This window comes from Neopelma chrysocephalum, unplaced genomic scaffold, assembly GCF_003984885.1.
Source record: "Neopelma chrysocephalum unplaced genomic scaffold, ASM398488v2 Primary Assembly neopelma1_78, whole genome shotgun sequence".
Lineage (NCBI taxonomy): Eukaryota > Metazoa > Chordata > Aves > Passeriformes > Pipridae > Neopelma > Neopelma chrysocephalum.
The window spans coordinates 1654608-1675322 of NW_020897739.1; the positions used below are offsets into that span (position 1 = coordinate 1654608).

Sequence of the window (20715 nt, forward strand, 5' to 3'; positions counted from 1 at the left end):
CAAATAGATCTTGTCTCATCCTTCTCAGCCCAGTGCTCTCCCCACTAGAACAGGCATATTTTAACACTCTGGTACAGTGATGCCAAACCCTGTGATTAGAACTGAGATTTTTTGTAGTTTGTGATTGCTGCAGTATTGACATTTGTCTTCAAGTGTCAGTCTTTGGAGTTTCTTCAGAACAAGGAGTCTCAGCTTTCTTTAGAAACAAAAGTTTCAAGCCCTGGTGGTTGCAGAAAATTGCTTAAAAATGGGACTCTGATTGTTTCACAGTTTGTTTTGAAGAACAGAATGCTTGTATTCTTTCTTTTCATTCTTTTTTTATTATTTTTTAACAACTGTCACTAATAATCACTAAATTAAACACTGCTCAACTTTCTCAACTAATTCATGACCGTGTGGTCATCTGTTATGGCTGCACTGCAGAAAAAAAAGCCTGTTAGGAAAGAAAGCACATATTTTTTGCATAGTTGTTGGATGCTCCTCTCTTAAAAGGTAGGACTGCTGAGGCACATTTAGTTTGCATGCCAGTTGCTGTGAGACATTTCTGATGGTCCATCACAACCACCACACCATCTGCTTTTTCCAGGCTATTTATTCCATCCTTGTCTAACCTCTTTCTTCTTTAAAAGCAAGCACATTTTCTGGAAGCTGTTACCACTCACTAAATTATTTTTTAAACACTTTCAGGAAAAATTAATCTGGGCTTCACCTTGTCAAATATTCTGTTGCTGGGGCAGCTGCGGCTTCTGAGGGAAGAAAATCCTACTGTCAGTTAGGGTTACAGTGTGGTGTGTCCACACTGGAAGTGCCCGTTGCCTTCTCCTCAGTTAGTCATCAATTTGTACAGGCTGCTTAAGCTTTTGCCTAATTTTGAGAGTGTGAGTTACCATCATGATCTACATGGCAATACCCACGAGTAAAAATGAGGTTAATCCTTGACTATCTTCTTGAATCAGCCCTTGAAGAATGAGGTACTCCTCCTTCATCCCACCTGTAATTGTGTTTAGGGAAGTTTTTAATTGTTTTCAGGAGGAGGTATGGATTTCCTAGCTGTAAAACCAGCCATCTTTTCCAACCTCCTGGAGCCATTGCCTTCAGTGGTGGTGGCAATGGGTTCATTATGCAGTGCCTTGGATCAGTTTTACATTTTTTACTTTTAAACATCCTTCTTGATCTTGTGTTTTCAGAAGGCCTATAAAAATGCATGGCTTATGTGCACAGTCCTTTGTAGCCTGGAATCACAGCTTCCCTAAGATGTATCCTCTTTAATCAGGGCACACTGATCTCCCCTCCCCGCTGCTCATTATGATTGTGCTGGTGGTGCATTATAGTGAGCCTTGCACCAGCACAGCACAGAGAGCAGCCCCATAACTTGGTAATGGGCCTTCATATGGAAATGTCCTCGTTCCTTTAATCATTTAAATCGATCCTTTCACACTCTGCTGTCCCCTCTCCCCCGAAACTCTGTGTGCCTCTCTTACCGATGGCAAGAAATGAACAGTGTTCGTGGATTTCCATAACAAAACTGCAGAACTCTGTTCCTACCCCATTGCTTAACCATTCTCAGAGGGATTTGAAAGGAGAGGATTTCGAATCCTAAGATACCGACGTGCTACTACCAACCTCACTGTGAGAAATTTGCTTTTGGAAGCTCTGTGGCACAGAGACAGGAGGTTTTCATGGTGTTCTCTTCTCTTTCTTGGGTGATTAGCTCATCTAAATGCACAGAAAGTGCAAATAGTTTGAAGTTATGATTACTGGTTATATTTCACTTTGCTTTTACTAACAACCAATTCCATCTGCTGCCATGCTTCTCTTCTGCCCCCAGCTTTCCTGAGCTCCTCTGTGTCCTTCTAGACATGTTTGTTTTCTGCATTATATAATATCACCCCATTTGTGTCCTGCCTGTTTTCCAGATGGCCGTTAAATATATTAAAAGCTTTTATTCTATGGCCAATATAAAACCTTATGACTCTCTTTAAACATACATGGTTTATGACTTATTTCCACTGTGTTTTTTCCTATCCTGGGCTAGAGCTGTGCATCTTATCCATGCTGCCAGGGATTTCTGAGTGCATTTTGTCATGCTGACTTTGACTTATTAATACAAGGCTGTACAGTTTTTGGCATTCCTTCTCTTTCTACCTAAAGTGGTAAAAGTTACTGGAAACACTAAATTCGATGCTCATATTTCAGTGAGGAAATAAGAGCAACAGGCCCCTGTGAGAGATCCTTCATTCCTGCAGGTGATTCCATTCTTGTTCCAAAGGAGCCTGGTTTTCCTTATACCTAAGGAGAGAATGTCTGATGTTTGAGCTTAGAGGGCCAGGCTGTCCTTCACAAACCAACAAAGGAGAAGCAGAGACTCTTCCCACTGTCTCCATGCACACCTGGAAGCCCTGGATGAGCAGGAGGATGTGCTGGGCAGGCCTCAGGGAAGCAGCATGGCACTGGAGTGCTCCCAGGTCCAGCCCCAGCTGCTGGATTGAAGGAGAGATGTGTGGCTCTGTGTCTCAAAAAAAAGACCCAGCCCAGTGCAGACCTGGGTTTGCTTCAGAAGTATCCCACACATGAAGCATAACCTTGCATCACTATGTGTATCCTTGCTCTCCCCCCTCCTCTTGCTCACTAATAGTTTTCCCTAAGATTCTTGAACAACAGAGCAGATGGAAACCTTATTTAAATTTAGAAACCGTGAATACCACATGCTGAGCTCAATGGAGCAATTCAAGTAAGTTTCCCTTAAATGAATATATTTTTTTTAATGCTGGATTCCAGTTAGAATTTTTAAAATAGCATAAATGTGATATAAAGCATTTGAAGGTACCTGTATTCCTTACCACGGAAGGCCTCACTTGGACACAAGTGTGAAAATGTGTCCTAAACAGACCAAACTTCACAGCCAGTCCCCCTAAAGGACATTAACACTCCATTATTTATTAGAACCATTATAAAAGAAACTCCTGCACCGTCCCTAAAGAGAGAAAATCTGTCATGGTTCCCAGGAAAGAGAAGCAAGGATTATCCTTGAAAGCAGTCAAAGGAGAGAATAGTTTTTACCAACTTGTCAGTGGAGTTGCCATGGGCACCAGCCAGGAGCCGAGGTTTAAATGTCAGATTTCCCTTCCATTACTGTTTTTTTTCTTTCTTTTGCTTTATTTTTGCATTCATTCCATTATTCTCTCTTTTTTTCCCTTTTTATAAGAATTTATGTACCAGCTGTTTTCCTAACACCCAGTTTTGCTTCTTTTTATGCCTATCCTTGGACATCATGCCAATCCCAGGTGAAGAAATATGTTTGGTTCTTCTTTTTTTAAGTAACAAAATGTGTTCTTGGATACTCTTTTGAAAGTCATCAGCATATTAATATTTATCCACCAAAGAATAAAAAATAAAGAGACCGAGGCAGTTGAGGAAGAAACAGCAGTGGAGGGTGGGGAGCAGCTGCCTTCAGTGTTAGCACGCCTGGGTGTGGGAGACATGGTACATTTCATTATTTGCTAAAATATTACACAGAGAGGGATGGGGGGAAGGAAAAGAGCAGAAGGAAAAAAGCTCACATCTGTGGTAATGTCTCTGCAGGGGGAGAAAAAGGCAAATCCTACCATTTGTGGAAGGTATTCATGTGTTGCCGGCTGGCTAAACTGCACGTCAATTGAATTAATGTATCCGTTAAATCAAGATAAAAGCTCCGAAGCAGCAGTTTAGAAAACACTTTTTTCTTTTCTGTTCTTTTTTTTTTTTCCCTTTTCCTTAATTCCTCTAAGCCGGCACAGGACATCTGGGTTGGTTTTGTTTTGTATGCTGGGTTTTGTTTTGCCTTGTGTGTCTTCGCTGTCAAAACCCCCAAACAAGCCCAGCTGCCTTTAAAAAAACAAATCCATTTGTGTTCTGCTTCCTCGTTAATAGCGTTAGCATGGAAATGAACACATCCCGGCTGGGAAGTGAGCAACTCGGGAGTGGGAGGGAAGTTCACACCTCCTTCGGAGCTATTGTTCCCGGCTGTCTGGCTGCGGGCTCTGCAGGGCCACGCCGTGCAAGTACAGCCCTTGGCACAAGGGAAGGCAAGAGCTGCAAAAAGAAAACAGAATTTTTACAAGAACCAACCAATGCTGGCATTGACTGGGGGCCTGGAACCTCCATTTGGCCACTAGGTTTGTTCTGGAGAACAAAGATGGAATTGTAGCACCAGCAAATGTTCAGATTTGGATCCTGGCTTTAGTCTCAGAGTTTTATGGCTGTGGAGAATGGGATAAATTAGTTTCTGTGGTTTTGAAACCCATTTCTGATCTGCCTTCCTATGATCCTGCCTTGCCTTTAAGGAGCTGAGCATGTTTCCACACATAATTATTGCAACCAGTTGATGTAACCAGTTCCTTGATCTGGGTTTCCTCAGGGCCCAACTTGCAGGGACCGAGAGCAATGTCACATGTGCTGAGTGTTCCCACTTTGCCAGGTACATCAGTCCTTGCCATGGGATTTGGGTGACTGATTTATGCTTTACCCTGAAGAACTGCAGCAGCCTTTGGGAGCACCAGGGAACAGGAATGCCCTGCTGCCTCTCAGCTGGTTGCTGAAGCCTGGGAAGCAGCTCCTGGAATCACAGTTGCAAGTTTAGAAGCAGAAATGTCATCTCCTTCCTCCAAAGCTTTAGCATGCAGCTGTTATGGAGAGTTTACAAAAGTAGGAGTGGTATTTGGGGAACACATGTAAGTAGAATGGGACAAGGAATAAAAGACCACAAATTACAGAAAGGGAAAATAAGGATTAAGCATGAAGAAGTTTTTTCCGATAGCCCAGGTTAGTTAGTCACTGAAATAGACTGCCCAAGGAAGCTGTGAAATGTTTATCATCAGAAGTTTAAAGAAAGAAATAGTAGGCAGTGACGGGAATGTCTTGGGTGTAATTGCTAGAGAAAAGTGCTAAATATAACCTTCCTGCCATGGGACAGTGGGAAGGACTGAGGCCCCTCTAGCCCGAGTTTCCATGAAGATCCAGTGTTTCAAAGAGCTGATGAGCAGTCTGGCTTAATGACAATAGTGGCCTTTCTACCTTTATTTAGAATCAGAAATTATTCATGACCCTGATTCATGAAACCTCCACTCATCAGCAAGCCTAGGAGTCATGTTAAAAACAACTCAGGAACATTCACTAATTTGTTAGGAAAACTTTATTTTAAGATTTTATACAAACATGCATCACCATAGTAATTTAAAATCTTGTATGTAAAGTTATAGCAACCCCTTTCCTACCATCTCGGAAACATGTTTCAGAGCAGATATTCTGAGTATGCTGAGGGTTTGGTAGTAAGTCTTTACCTATTTACTGATTTTTTTGTCAAAACATGGTGGAGAGTGTGCTTCTTTCAGAAAAAAAATTAATTTATCCTGCTCAGTAGGATAACTGAATGATTGATTCTGGTATTTTATTTGAGGCCTAAATCTAAAGTAATCTTTGTCCCCCAGTGCAATACAAATAGTCTTACCTTTTAATACCTGTCCATTCAAAACAATCTGTTTTCATGACTCACTGAATAATATCTTAGGCTCATTTCCATTCGAGTATAATCTTACTCTGAAATACAAAATATAAAAATACAAATCCAAAGGAAATACGAAGAGCTTTTTTACCCAAGACTTCCTGTTTCTTTACACATCAGTTAAAATCAAACTCTGTGTCACTCACTGTTGCCACGCCAGTGAAATCCATGTGAAGTGCATTCTGCTGAGGCACCAGCCTTGGCATGGAGAGATTCCAGCCCTTCCAAGGGAGATACACAAAGAAGGAGAAGAGTAAGTGGTTGTGACCACAACTTCTAAGATTTTGAAGTCAGAAACCTCATTTTTTTCTGTAAATGAAGGTATATTTCTTAGACTCTGCCTGTATGATAAATAATGGTGGTGGTTATATATATTCAGGTGTGTTGCTCTCATTTGTAGTAAAAAAGTGTTGTTATTCTCTCTCTCTTCCTTCCCCACCCCTGTCATCTTGGAAGGGCTTTGCTGTGGAGCAGATGGCAGTGCAGGTGGAGCCATACATTAGTTTAGCAACCCTGGCCTTCAGCCACGTGGGAGTGTAGAGCAGGAAATCAGATTGCCAGGTGGAAAACTAAACTTGATAGGAACACAGATTAATATTTCCAAGATGAAGCTTATTAACAGCAGACAAAACCAAGAATTAATATCCTGATCCAACACTTAACCTGAGTGGTGAAGTAATATGAAAACTAGAGATTTTCCCTGAAGCATCAGTGAAGGTGCATGTCTGGTACATGGAATTAATCTGAAACATTTATTGTGCATTGCCAGTTACATTAGAGAACTTGGGAAAATAACTGCTAAAATTGGCTTAAAATCAAAACCTGCATCAACAAGTCACCTTTCCAGGGTGTTACGTTTCCAGTGGCTGTCATTCACACTGTAGCAGCACTGGAAGTCCCACATAATATTGGGGCTCTGCAAAATGTGATTCCTGAACAGCTATGAAGCAGAGGGATTAATTTACAGTGGAATGCTTCTCACTGGAGGTGAATCTCGGACTCAGACATAGGAAATAGCTGATTCTGTTCAGTGTGAGCTGCTACCCAAGTGCACATCAAAAATAGCCCAGAATACAGGGTAGTTGTTCCACGACAGGATGACTGACTGCAAAGTTCCTTGCCTAGCTAACATATCCCAATATTCAGAGAGAAGCAGAAATAAGTAGGAGGGGGAACAATTCCAACCCTGTGCTCAGCCAGGGAGGAGGGGAAGGGAAGGAGGAAAGGCTGTCAGCCTTAGGTGCTTAACAGCTCTGTGTGATCCAGGAGGTGCACACAACTAATTCCTTGTTAATGACTGAAGATGAGCTTCCAGAAAGCCAGGTACCAGGAAAAAGGGAGCAGGTGAAGTCATTCCAGCACGCTAATCAGAAGAAATAGGAATTGTCCTAGGGCATCCCCTTTCCACCACAGATGTAAGCAGATGTTTGGGAAGCACAAATACAGGACAATTCCTTAAAATTGTTTCAGCCCTTCCCTAATGGCTGCTTCCAAATCTGGCTAAAATGGTTGTGGTTTCTTTGTGCTTAGTAACACTTCAGTGTTTCTATGGACTTCTCTGGAGTCCCACTTAAACTTTAGCATTCACAATGTCCTTACTGCTCATATGGAAGAATTTCTGTCTGGATGCAGAGCTCTTGATGCAAAAGGATTTGTGCCATTAACTAACAGCGAAAATACAAAGCAAAATATCAGTCTCTGAGAACGAGAAGCCACCTGAAAATGTAGCCCCAAACTCTGATAGGGTCTGTGTGTTAACATCCAGGATCCTCAGTATTTTAAATGTGCTTTATCACGTTGGATTCAAAATTTATCATCTCTGCCCATTGGAGAATGGTATCATCATGCTCTAGTTAAAACCTTTGTGCCTGTGATATATAAATTACCAGAAAATTTAACAGACTTCATGTGGCAACAGCTGCCGTTGTTATGATCCCAGTGTTACCGATACGAAAAGTAGAGAAATGAGAGTGAAGAAAAAAAATCTAAATTAATGGGGGGAGGGGGCAAGCGGAACCACTGCAAGATTTGTCTTTCTGAAAACTGCCTGATTGCTTTTCAGTTCTGTCCTCTTTTTTTTCCTGTTGACAAGCAAAGCTTGGGAATAATAAGTGCTGCATGAATTAAATCCATCACACTTGACTGACTGGATACCATGTACTGGATCTTCAAACCAACTTGGTTCTATCAGTGTGCCACTATTGATTTCAGTGCTTTGACAGAAAATAGCAGAGAGACAAATGAAGGGAGGGGGAGTCTTACTAACATTTTTTGTGATACTGCAATGCCAGATTTCCTCTATCTAAGGTACCACTGAGCCTGGTTCTGTACAGCTCAGTCAATACTGTTAAATATGTCTCTGTTGATGCTGCACACTGTTCTTTTGTGTCTCTTTAAGGAAAGATTATTGACAGCAGAACAGGAGGGTAGTTATTCTTGTCCACCTACACCATGTCTGTTCCAGAGCATCACCAGCTCTCCCTTCCCAGTACAACCGTGCTCTGTCAGACATCCCAGTCATGGACTCGGAGGAGGATGGAAATTGTGCCGCTGAAAAGGAAATCAGCAAAGATGGTCTTTCACCAGTTGCTGTTTATGTCACTCCGTTTTTAATCCTCAGACAAGTACTAGCTTTGGAAAGTTCTAAAAGGCATTTTATTTTCTTTCCCTCTTTTCTTTTTTTTCTGACATTTGTCTCTTCCATTTTACTTTGTGTAAGAAAGATCAAATCCTGTCCCCAGCTGGACCTAGGAAAAGAACTGGGACCAAAATTCTGGCTTGTACAAGGAGTAGTGGGGATTCCTGATGGAGCACTGGGGGGCTAATTGTTTTTTGCTGCTGAGATGCATAATGAAGTAGCAAATGTTGAATATTCCATGGAGTGCACTGAGATTGCTCCTGGTGAGGCTGGTAAGGGAGTGGGAGGGTTCAGCTGAAGTTTTGCCGTTTGTTTTGTGCCACACTCAGGTGTGACACACAACCTTTCTCCCTTGTCATGCATCTCTTCACATTATCAGTCCTCTGGGGCAGGACTGTTTCTCCTGTGCTTGGCTAGGACTTTTAATAAAGCTTTCCTGAGGGATCTTCTCAGTGCTGAGAAGGGAGTTGTGTAGGAATGGCTGTGCCAGGCAGGTGCATTAATGGAGCTCAGCACCTCCTGCGTGCAGGCAGGAGGATGAAGAGGTTTCATTCCATGCCACAGTCTCCTCTCAGGTCTCTAGACTTCTTTTTGATTTCTCCCTTTTGATTTCTTCATTTTGATTATGATCAAAGCATAACATACAGTTATATGATTTCTCTGTGCATAACTGAAATCCAGTTGGGTTATTCCCTGTTAATGTCTGTAGCATATTTCACCTGAATGTTTGAGATTATTTTGGATAAACTCTGCATTTTGTCAAGGGTAAATACATGGGAATGTGTGCAGCAGTCACTGTTTCCCAAAACATGTGACATTTTCTACAGATGGCTCTGTTAGGGAGAAATGTTAAGCCTTAAGATTTTCTCTCTCCTGAGGGAAAGAGAAGACTTAATATATCTTTCTACTGTCCAAAGCAATACATAGCCTAAAAAATAGACAACAGTAATGAATTGTTCTATTTAATAACATACTGTAATAATCAAGTACTAACTCTTTCACTTTCTGAAGTGGAAGTTCCTTATTCACATAGGAGTCTGCTCTAAAAACTCGTTTCTGTAGTATCAATTTACAGTAATTGCTCACAACCTCTGAGTGATGTATTGTAGAAGAAGAGCATCACAGACCTCTCCAGCAGGTACAGCTTAATCTAACTGTGGTGGCTGTTCAGGAATGCACAGTGATGAAGTGTGTAAAAGCAGTTAAAGTCCCTTCCTTTTATATGATACAGAAGATGTTTCATTGCCATATAAAAGGCCCATTTCAGGGCTGTTGTTTCAGCTCCTTTACAACACGCCTGTGGCACAACAGCAGGTTTGGGCTCCTCAGAGACAGTTTGTTTCCTCCTTAATAATTGCTGACACCACACGGCAAAAGTGTCCCTGCCAAGTACTCTTAAGGATCAGCCTTAGTTCCCAAATCCCTTCTAGGGTAGCAGCTTCCAAACTGTGTGGTGGCTCTTGGAGGTGGTGAGCTAATGAGACCATGTCTGACAGGAATTCTTCCTCCTCCATCAGACCTATCCCATACAGTCAGAGTCAGATTCTCAGTCTGTCTAGAAGGCTCTTGGAAAGGTGGGATCTCTTTTTCAGCCCAGCACTGCAAGACAGCATAGACAGCTTGTGAGTAAAAGGTTAAGAATTAAGAAAGGCAATAAAAGCTGTGGTAAAATGTGGAAAAGTTTAAAAATACTTTCCCACATGGTTTCTACTTTAAAATTGTCAATATACTTACTTTTAGAATTTTGGGGTGTGCTTCATTGACAAAAGTACTTTTTTCTTTTAAACATTCTCCTAATTGAGACAAGTTCATTATTTCAGGCCGGGTAACAGTTGCCTTTTGTTTGAGGAGTTGTGGGCCCCTGTGTCATAACAGTCCTTTGACAACTTGATGCACACTAACTTAATATTTTCAATATGAATCTCCTTTTATTTTAATATTGTCTTTAAAAAAATGGGGATTTCTTCAGCCTCTACCAGTTATTGTGGTGTCTGCCTTAGGTTGGAGGTGTTTACCTTCACTGAATTAAGAAAATGCCTCCACCTTCAAGAGCAAAGTGACAGAAAGGAGCTCTCAGCATCTCTGGTTCCAGTAAAGAAAACAAGCAAATAGAAACAAAGACAGTTCCACTTACAGAACAACTGTTCCTAAGACGTGAATAAAACTGTTTGAATTCCCAGTAATGTATATATAACATATTCCTGTCATCTGCAGCATATTGGTAGGAAACCTTAAACAGCAGATGTTCCGTGGGACTTCTCCACTGAAGTCCAATCTATATAGGAGACAGAACTTATAATGAGACATAATGTAGTTGTGAGACAAGACTCAGAGGCAATTTCCTGCAAGAGAGAGTGAGATTTAATCACTTTGGGCTACTTCTGCAGCTACTGCTGAGGCACCTTAGTTACTCTGTCAGAGAGGGAGAGGCTTGTCAAGATTGTAAGCAAACGGAATTGCTGCCAGCCATTTACTCACAGACAACAGATGATTCTCACAGACCATTTGTTTTATTTCTGTGCATTTCGTCTTGTGCTTTGCTGTCTCTGTAAAATCCACGGCCTTTTATGTTAGGACAACAGGACATCAGCAATTATGGCTGTTAAATTGCTCCACACACAAGCAAAGCCCCCTCTCTGCCACGTTACTCATCAGCTCAGTTGGTTATTATCTCTATCAGTTCTAAAAGTTTTGATTCTAATGGCTTTAATTACCTCGGGGAAGTAATTTTGCAGTTCTTGATTGATAAAAGTAGTTGTTCAGCTACTTGAAGTAGCCAGTCTTGTAAATATTAGGCCCAATTAGCATTCTTGTTGTCAGCCTCAGCCAGCACTCTGTGCAGCAGCGTGAAGGAAGAGCGAGCCCTGGCAGATGATCAGCCAGGTAATTACTCAGGTAGTTCCTGGGCAGTCATTCCTAGTCCAAAGGCAGGGCATGGAATGTCTAACCAGCAGCCCTCGGCCCATCCTGCCAGCCTCCATCCTGTGCAGTGGCTGCCACTCCTCACCAACATTTATCCAGTCTTCCCCAGCCTGGTGAGATTATTCACAGCCCGCAGGCCCCATCTGATTTCTGGGTTGGTTGCACAGATTTTAACTCAGGGCAGATTTGGCAGAGGGAGGTAAGGCAAGGAGAAACAGATGGGGGAGAATGTCATTGACCCGGTTGCCTTGTCTGAACTAGGTGGAAAATGATATCCTTGTCCCATCACTCTCCACATATCAAACAAATTTAGTGTTCCTATATGAGGTCTGTGGCATGATTTCCACCGCCCAGGGATGAGTGTTCCTGAGGCAAATGCCATTCTCTATAATTATTTGCAGCAAGCCTCCCTGTCACCACCTTTGATTTTCCTTCCCAGTACCTCCAGCCAAGCATCTTCCCCAGCTCTAGAAGTGGGTAAGGGCTGTAAAAATGGTTTTATTGAAACACCACAGCTATTATCAAGAGCAAGACCATATTCCAGGTGATTAGCAACCTGCAGACCACTTAGTCTTAGCCAGGGCCATGACAAAAAGGAGAATAAAAAACGGAAAAATGTTAGGTTTCCATGGCAGTGCATCGGGAATATCATCACCAGTTTCAGTGCAGACCATGTGGGAAGAGGAAAATATGGTCTAAAGGATTATGGCTGGAGAAAGGAGGGAGGGTGGGTGGCATGGAGACCCCATTTGCCAGAAAACATGAGACACCACATTTTCTTTTTGAAGCAATAATTTTCATGAGAAACTTCAGCTCTCAGAGATTTGTTCTCAGAGATGTAAATGTGCATTAAGAATGTGGGGGCAGCATTCAAATGCAGAAATCAAAGTTCTCAAAACAGAGGGAAATGGGTGGTGGCAAAGGGCTATTGAGTTGGCAGGGTATCCATATTTTATCAAGGTAGGGTTTTGTGATTGATTCTGGTTTTTCTTTCATTTTTAACAAAGGAAAGGAAATGCTATTACAATAATTCACACTCAGAAGTGTATTTTCCCCATTGCATTTAATGCAATTTCATTAAGTTAGCACAGTCCAAATTAAAATGTGAACAAGATACTTGTTTAATATATCAAAAGCAAATTAAGTCTGGATTTGAAAAGGTGTTAAAGCTTTTCCTTTCATAAAATAAAATTAGTTCTAATTTGTCTCTGAAGTTTAAACTGAAATGAATTTATTGTTGAAATATAAACCAATAGCTTAATCCAACCTTAATACAGTTAACAGTGAGGAAACTTCATAAGGTTCAAATGAATATTGTTATTATGCTTACAAGCTGAGGGAAAAATTAGCAGAGCACTGCTGAAATTACTAAAGCTACAATGGCTAACCCTTTTGAAGTTTATGGCAATGGGAGAGGCCAGGAAAAGGGAAATAAATACACCGAAAATGTTCATCTTTTTGGTAAACTTATCCAGATAAATTTTTCCAGGTGTTTCAGGTGGGACATGAATATTTTGAGGACATGAATATTATCTGAGGTCCAGGATGGGGTGTAAATACAGACTAGCACTGCAGCGATGTCTTATCTGAGGGTGACAAATTCTCTCTTTCCAGTGTTTGCATTCTTCTGTTTCTGTTCTTCATAGCGTGTAATGAATGAGTTTACCGAGCCTAATGTGCACACAATTGGCAAACACAGTATATAAGCATTTGTCTAAATGGCTGGAAACCAATTTTGAGTTTGGAAATGTGACTATTTGTTCAAGAAGGTAATTCAGTTTTAATGGAAAACCACCATACAGGCCATCAAAACCAAATGACAGAATACAAAGGGAAACCATCAGACACCTAAACGAGCAGCCTGGTTTAGAAAATGCTGAAATGTGATCATTAGGTCACTCTGTTGGGCAGCTAATGCTGAATTTAATCCTAATTTATAGGCATCTGGTTTTTTGAAAGGTTTGCTCTCTCAGCCTCAGTTTGTCTTTTGGTAAAGTTGGAGTAGGGATACTTCCTCTCCTTACAGAGATGGTCACAGGATTGCTTCTTTTCACACTGCTTTGTATGTGGAAAGTCCTATAAAAGCATTATCTGAACATTCCAGAGAGCTCTAGTGTTATCCTATCACCCACTCACAGAGCCAAGCAATGGATAATTGGGTTCCTACTTACCTTCATTGAAGAAGAGATTTCTCATTTAACTCCATCCTTAGAAAGATTAGTAGTCCTTGTTGCTCCAGGAGAATAAAGTTGCACAGGACAGGAGAAGTGAATAATAGTGAGTGTAAAGCCATGGTTGTAAACCCGTAGATCTGCTGCAATGAAGAAGTTTCAGAGGATGAAATATCCTCTCTAACTTTTATGGTCATACTTGGAATTCAGTACGTGCAGACACATTACTCTGGGTCACGTGAAGCCGAGTAAAACAGCCCATTAATTGCATCAGAAGTTGACTTCATATATTCACACGTGTCACGTGAAGACAGATGGAGACTCTCCTGCGAGAGCAGAGCCAGTGGAAGGGCAGCTGGAGCTCACCTTGCCTTCCATGACCTCTTTGGGTTAATAAGCACCACTTATTGTACCCGTCAAAGATTATCCTTGGTTGGTTTGGTTGGTTTGTTACAGCACTGGTGTGTTTGCTGGGTGCACACAAGACTTTTTACCACATTAAAACTTCTATTTCAATGCAATCCACTTTTTTTAACTTTGTAAAAATTTGGCCAAAGAGGAAGGTTGGAAATTAAGTTTTGTTTTATGCTTGTGCCAAGTTCACAATCACGTGCACGGAGGTAAGGAGCTGTTAACTCCTTTGGTTGCCATGGCCCATGACACAACTGAACAGGTCTTCTCACTGGGAATTTTCTGATGTTGCTATCAGCAGGTACTAGACCTAACTTTAAAAAAAATAATGTTTTCTGAAGACCCAGAGATGGTTTACTCTCTGCCTCTTTCAGGCAGAATTTTGTTGCAAGAGATTAGTTAGTTCTGCAACTCTTGCTGCTTTCTTTGTCATCTTTTATCCGGGAAGCACATGGAAAAACCCTTAGCCAGCTTCCAGACAAGGTTAGTGCTTTTCAGCTGTGCTGTGACAGAGCCTAAGAATGTGTTTTCCACAGCTGCACAATATTTCTAAATTATTCTCTGTATTTATCTGCAGTGACCTTCCAAAAGTAACCTGCCCTTATAGCTACAAAGCTTAATTACTGCAATCTTGCTTTAGTTTTGCTTCCACGGGGGTGTCTGTGCTCCAGAGTAGCATTTATCAGCACACTCATTCCTTGGAATAAACTGATGTGGTGGGTTCCCATAGGGTGCTGTCTGCCTGCAGTGTGTCAGGTAGACTGGAACTTGCCCTGTTAATTTTTAAAACCTGTAACAGAGAGGCAGTATTACATTGCAAGGCCACCCTTCTGCAGCACCTCCCTAAAAGTTCTCATTGTTTTGATACTTTCCATATTTCTCAGGTTTCCACTGTCCTTGCTGTAGCAACCAGTTCCCTGTTGCTGCAGGAATGTCAAAAATGTGATATTCTTCTGGATATTTCTGTCTATTTTGAAATCACTGGAGGGAAACATTTCAGATCATGTCCCCACAGACCCAGCTGGACTTCTCTAAAGACCTGGTTTTTTTCCTTCCTCCTTTCCAGGTCTTTACTTTGCAGCCACTCCCCTGCATTGTTTACCAGTTTTAAAATAATCCTTGTCAATCTCTGAAGTTCAACCAAACTATTTTTTTCCTTGGCATAATAGCAAAGCCTTAAATAACTGGTATATTGTATTGATGATGAGAACAGAAAGCATTTACATAGAGAACAGCTTGCCAAACCCAGCAATTTCTTCTACAGTCAAGAGAAAAATAAAGCCTCTTGATTCTCCTAGCACAGATTTTAATGATTATTTGATATGAATACTTGCAAGAAGACTGTAGGAAAAACATTGCTTGTAATCATCTCATAATGGAAGAACATTGGGATGGGTCAGGCAATGTCAGGAAGGATGGGGATATATATATGAGTAGGCTGCAAAGGTCAGCAAGGTAGAAAATACATAGTTAGGATGTGGCCTGTTTAATATCCATGGTTAGGGACAAGTAGTCAAATTTAGGCTTTACATTGCCATTGCTACAGATGTCTGAGCCTTGCTAGGGGAAAATAAGCATGTTTTATCCACCAGGTACAAGTGTGAACCAGTTCCTGGTTTCCAGACCTCACAGGATTGAATTATACTGCTGTTTTTCGGTAGTAAACTTTTCAAATTTATGAACCAGGCAAGCTTAAACGACACTGTAAAGGAAATAAATGAGATATTTTTCCAATTAAACAAAATTACTTCTTTAAGTCATTGTTTTAAGAGATCTGTCATTGTGTTGCAAGGATGGAGAGGAGGATGCTTCATCATAAAGAAATACTAAAAAAAGCAGCAGTTTGGAGAAGGGGAAAAAGAACATTAATAAAATTTGTAGGTGGCACTGAGATGACAGGTGCTATAAACACTACAGGAATAGAGACATAATAGAACAAAATAGTGCCTACTGAGACAGGGATATGCAGTGGAAATGCAAAATGAGAATCAACTTGAAAAAAATGCGGAGAGGTGTCTCCTGGGGAAATGACTCCTGAGCACACGCGTTCAATGAGCAGGAGAAAATTGGGAAATGGTAGTGATTAAAGAGACCCCGGGGCGAGGCTTGTCAGAGAATCAGGCAGCAGCAGCAGGATGATGTGGATAAAGGAAGGGGCAGTTTTAGGATACATCACGTTCTCAGTGTTGTCTCTCGCTGGTCAGGGAACTGGTGCAGAGTTTCAGTGTCGGGGCTGACTGATGTCAGGAGCAGTTGGTGCTGGATTTCTGTGCTGCCTGGGACGCCTTTTTCTGCTTTGCTGCGGCCCTGAGTTTCACACCTGCTGGTTGATGAAAATAGAGATTAATTTCTCGTGATGTGAAACACAACAACTTTCCTAATTACTATTTTCAATCAAATCGTCGTGATTTTCCTATGAGAAGAGGAATAATTAAGAAAAGTAGAGGTCTGAACTGCATTGCTTTTAAGTGTATTCAGTTAGTACTTCAGTTTGGGAGGAGAGCAATCATTTCTCTTTGTCTTCTGATGGAAAACTTCCTCCTTCCTCCTCACTTCACAATTTTTAGTATTAAAATTTTACTGTTGTAAACTAGAAATCGTCTCAATAGTAAAGAATTGCAATCACCAGTATTCTCATTCAAGACCAAGGCTGACATGCACCAATTCACTACAAAGGGCTGAATGCACAAGCACCAGATCCATCCCTTTATACCAACAGACTCCCTGGTCTCCAGTGGGAAAGAAATCAGCCTACAAATGGAATTAAAGAACCACTCTAATGTCATCCCAGCACTTTATTTTCAACCCTTCCAGTTATGGGGAATCCTGGGCCAAAGGCTGTTAAAATGCATTAGGTCAGGGGGGTACTTGAGCATGTGCCTAATGCTGAACATGAGTCCGTGTTGGACTCTGGGTGATGATCTGCTGCATCGAGGGCTCATGCATGGAGTGATCACCTATAGCTTCACAAGGAGCATCCAGGGAAAAACAAACATCAACAACCTGCCCAAATAAAAATCTGCCACCCCCAAAATGTATTTATTTTCCTCAACAAAAAGTTTGCAGTCTCTCTCAGAGGAAGTAAAAAGCAATTTAAATACCACCCATGACTAGTGGTTTCTTAAGCTTACAAAGTGCAGAAAAAAGGAATATGTAAACATTTCATTTTTGCTTTCTTCTTCACCTGGGGCTGTCACAGCCCAAATGATACCAGGGAGCCTGTTCCACTGAGCTTGGCAAAGATGTGACTGATCAGGAAGTTCAAGGTCAGTGCTCAGAGTTCTGAGAGCTGCATGTCCTTATCTCTAATTTGTGCTCAGTTTTTATCCTGCAGTGAAAAAGAGCCTGTCTGCACCTCCAGTTTATGTTTTTTTCTTTGTTTGTTTCACACTGGAGGGAAAAAAGAGGCTCCAAACCAAACGTTAGTCCCAAGTATCTTGATCTTAATCTCTGCCACAATAAGTGGAGTCACTTTGGAAGAATATCTTTCCATGGTGTTGTCCCGTTATGGATTTATGCTTCCCTGCCATTTGTGTCACTCATCCCACCACGTGTCCTGGGATGTCTGTCACTCACAGGAGAACAGCAGCTCCCTGTATATCCTGAGTGAGCAACATGACATTCCGTGGATTTTTAATTAGATAATGCAGTTCATGGAGGAGCTGTGAGCCACAGCTGATAAGTGAATGTAAAGTACAGCCCTTGCTCTTTTAATCCCGCCTGCTTATTTTACATGAGAACAGAGTCTTTGGAAGTGCCATACTGGAAGCTCATTATACAAGAGGAATAAAATTCAGCTCCTTGTTTTTATGTTACTTTTGTTGGAGGCATATCCCATCTAGGGATCTCAACTCTAAAGAAGCCTTAATGTAAAAGAAAGAAACAATGGGATCAGTGACAAGCCTAATTGGCTTTTTCAGATGTTTAAAACATGAGGCCAGCACATTCATGCATGTGATGTACATGAGAAGAGTTTCTGGTAAAGAGCTAAGTGAAGGATCTTCTAATGGCACACTGAATATGTGTGGGTTTCCAGGGTTTGGTTTCGGGGTAAGACATGAAGTTGTAGCAAATAGCCCACAGTAGTTATTAATTCCAGTAGAACAAGGAGCATGATGCATCAGCAGTGGTGGTGGTGAGTTTTGCTCTAGTCCACAGGAGAGGTGGATAACAGTGCAATGTTGTCCCTAATGAGATAATTTGTCTGGTACCCACTTGGTTTCCCCAACAGCCTCTGCTGTATCTCCCTGTCAGCAGAGATTCTCACTTGAACCACCACATTTCTTTTTTCTTGCTGGTTTTTTGTATCCTGAGCACATTTCTGGAGCTTTGTTGTACCCTGATTGCTTTGTGTGTGCTGGTTTGCAGCTTACCTTGAGAAAGGTTTGTTTACTGTTGCATAGTAGCCTCCAAATTTAAGCCACCACAGCCCTGACAAACATTAATTTCACTTGCCAGTGTTTACTTTTAATTTTTCTTGTTTTTCTGTATCAAGTTCCCTTAGTATAACAGTACCTGAGCAGTGGGGAGTTTGACATTTGCTCACTGGCACACAGAAATTCCAATCAACTTCAGTGGATTTTAGATTTACAGTTGCCATAGGGAAGAATCAGATGCAGCAAAGGTGGTTCAAATTGTAAGCAAATCAGTTATTCGATAATATCCCACTCTTTATTCTCAAATACAGTTATTCTGACTGCAGTTTGGGTGCAGGAGCATAGCATTTGTGAAAGTATGACTGTGTGCTATTTGAAAACAGTGATTTGGAAGCACACATATATATTCATTCTTTTATCCATCAGGATAGTTTAATTAGATTGAGGTGTACTTTTTAATAAGGTTCCTTGCTGCATAATTGGTTAACAGACCACACTGGTGAGTTTGTTTGATTAATGGGGAAAAATCTTCATTACTTAAAGCAAGCTGTGTCCTGGGTGCTCCCTGAGCAGTGCCTGAAGTGCTGAGTTGGATCCAGCAATCCTGGGAAAGGTCACAAACCCGTTTCCAGAGCCCTGGTCTGAAGCCTGTTAGAAATTCTGCTCCGCTTTGCTTTTATTGCACATTAGTTTTAATAGGATATTATTGGTTTGTGAATACCCTTTTCCCAGATGCTGCTACAATGTAGTTTTTATTGCATAGCAGTTTTAATGTGATTTTACTGCTTTATAAATACACTTTTCACCATTCTTGCCTTGCTACCATGGCTGTACCAATATGTTTGCACATTAACATTACTGCTGTCTTAAAATCAAGGTTAAAGCAATCACAGTAGGGCTTTGCAGAAGGAATGATAATTGAAAATGCACCTAGCAGGATGCTCTTGATATTCTATAAACAAACAAAGCAGAATCTTTATTCATTATTTATCACTTGTTCTTTGTGACATTTCTTTACAAGATGTATCTTTTTCCTTTCACAGAGCTGAGCCAAAACATATGTCGAGCCAGATGCATACATTTACCTCTCTTCCTTTTCTCCCACCCTGAATCACAATCAATTTGATTTTCCCCAAAGTATGTTTTCCTTATGAATTTACCATATTTGCAGAGTGTACCATACAGAGATTTTTAAATATTGGCACAAGGATTTGGTGCCTTAATGTTCTATCGGTGCTCTGGTGTTCCAAGATGTGTTAAAAAATGTCTGTCAGTCAAATTTTCTGACACAAAATGTTGGGCTTCTGGGTAGAAATAATCTGGATCTCCTGACTTAAACACGTGTCCCCCATGGTTGTGGTTTAGCATCCTCTTTGCAACTGATAGGCTGGAGAGCACCTCTTTTCACAGGATACAGGTGCACAGTCCTGTTTTTACAGTTCTATGAATATCCATTAAGTAGTTCCAACTCTTGTGCATCTCTATTAACAGCTGTAGATATTTGCCTCTGGTCATCATGGGTTTGAGTCTTTATGTCTTTAGCAAGTCATATGAATTTTCTGTACTAGAGTACAGAAAGTACCTGCAAAAGTACCTGCAATTTGTGCTGGTGTCTGTCTATTCCTCGTTTATTCCATCCCTAGATTTAGAAATAGGCTTTGTTTTTATTGTTGCCTCTGTTTCTGTACCAAACCAGAAGTTGCCTGAAGTTCTCTTCCTTCTTCACAGTATGGTTTTGATTTTAAATAAATTTTATTCGTATTTTTCTGCATGAATTGTCTTCACATTCCATCTCTATCATATTTTCTCCTGGTTTGGAAAGTTAACCCCTTTGAAGTACAGATGTGTGTGTGTTTTGGTTGGAATGCTTCTCTGTTCTCTCAAGCTGGACCTGGAAGGGTCAAGATCCTTGTTCCTCAGACAACACCCAGTGTCCAGTGATTCATCCAACACCCTCCATCATCTCCAAGTCACAGCAGACTAATTCCAAGTGGGCTGTGGTACCTTTTCTGTCAGAAAGACCCTTACTAAAGTCAGTGGAAAAGTGCCTGCTGACTTGAATGAGGTCTGTGTTTAAATTTATTTTCGGAACACCAAACTGTTTTCTTTTTACCTGCCTTAAAAAACCAAAAAAGATAAATGATCTTTCAGAACAAAATTGTTTTCATGTTCTTTTTTCTCTTCCTTTGATTGCATTTGATTGGGATACAGCCTTGCAATTCTGTGCGGAGCAGCGTCTCCCTGTCCTTTGCTCTTTCTTACATCGTGCAGCACGCTGGCATAATTCAATAAGGTTCTGTATGTACATATCTTCTGATCTGCCAAGAAACTAATTTAATTCCAAATTAACTGCTCTCAAAAGTATTTTTTTCCTTCTTCATTTTAACACATTGCAAGGCTACAAGTAACTGTAGTCCAATTTTAATGAGAACAGTTGAAGAGATACCATAGATAAATGTTAGCACACGTCAGAGCATCTTAATTTCTGAGGCTGTGATTCTGACTTAGGGGCAGCTTTGGGTATTGCCAGGTAGGCAGGAGAGGATCCCAGGAATAGAGATGCTTTAAGGTTTAGTGAGGAAGGAGGGTGTTACTGAGATCCCATCCACATCTATAAATTCTGTCCAGAACCCCACCCCAGTGGTCTTCATCTGAGCT

At 41.1% G+C, this 20715-nt stretch overlaps 1 protein-coding gene across 8 annotated transcripts in view; it reads left to right on the top strand.

Annotated features, from left to right (window-relative positions):
* Positions 1-20715, top strand: part of LOC113970728 (bifunctional heparan sulfate N-deacetylase/N-sulfotransferase 3) — a 136497-nt gene that overhangs the window by 56937 nt on the left and 58845 nt on the right. Inside the window, exon 1 of one of the 8 annotated variants that reach the window (XM_027689948.1) lies at positions 20028-20047. The exons of the other annotated variants lie outside the window; for them this stretch is intronic. The gene's annotated coding sequence lies outside the window, so the exon portion shown is untranslated. Of the gene's footprint in view, positions 1-20027; positions 20048-20715 lie in introns of those variants that run through there. 8 annotated transcript variants of the gene reach the window in all.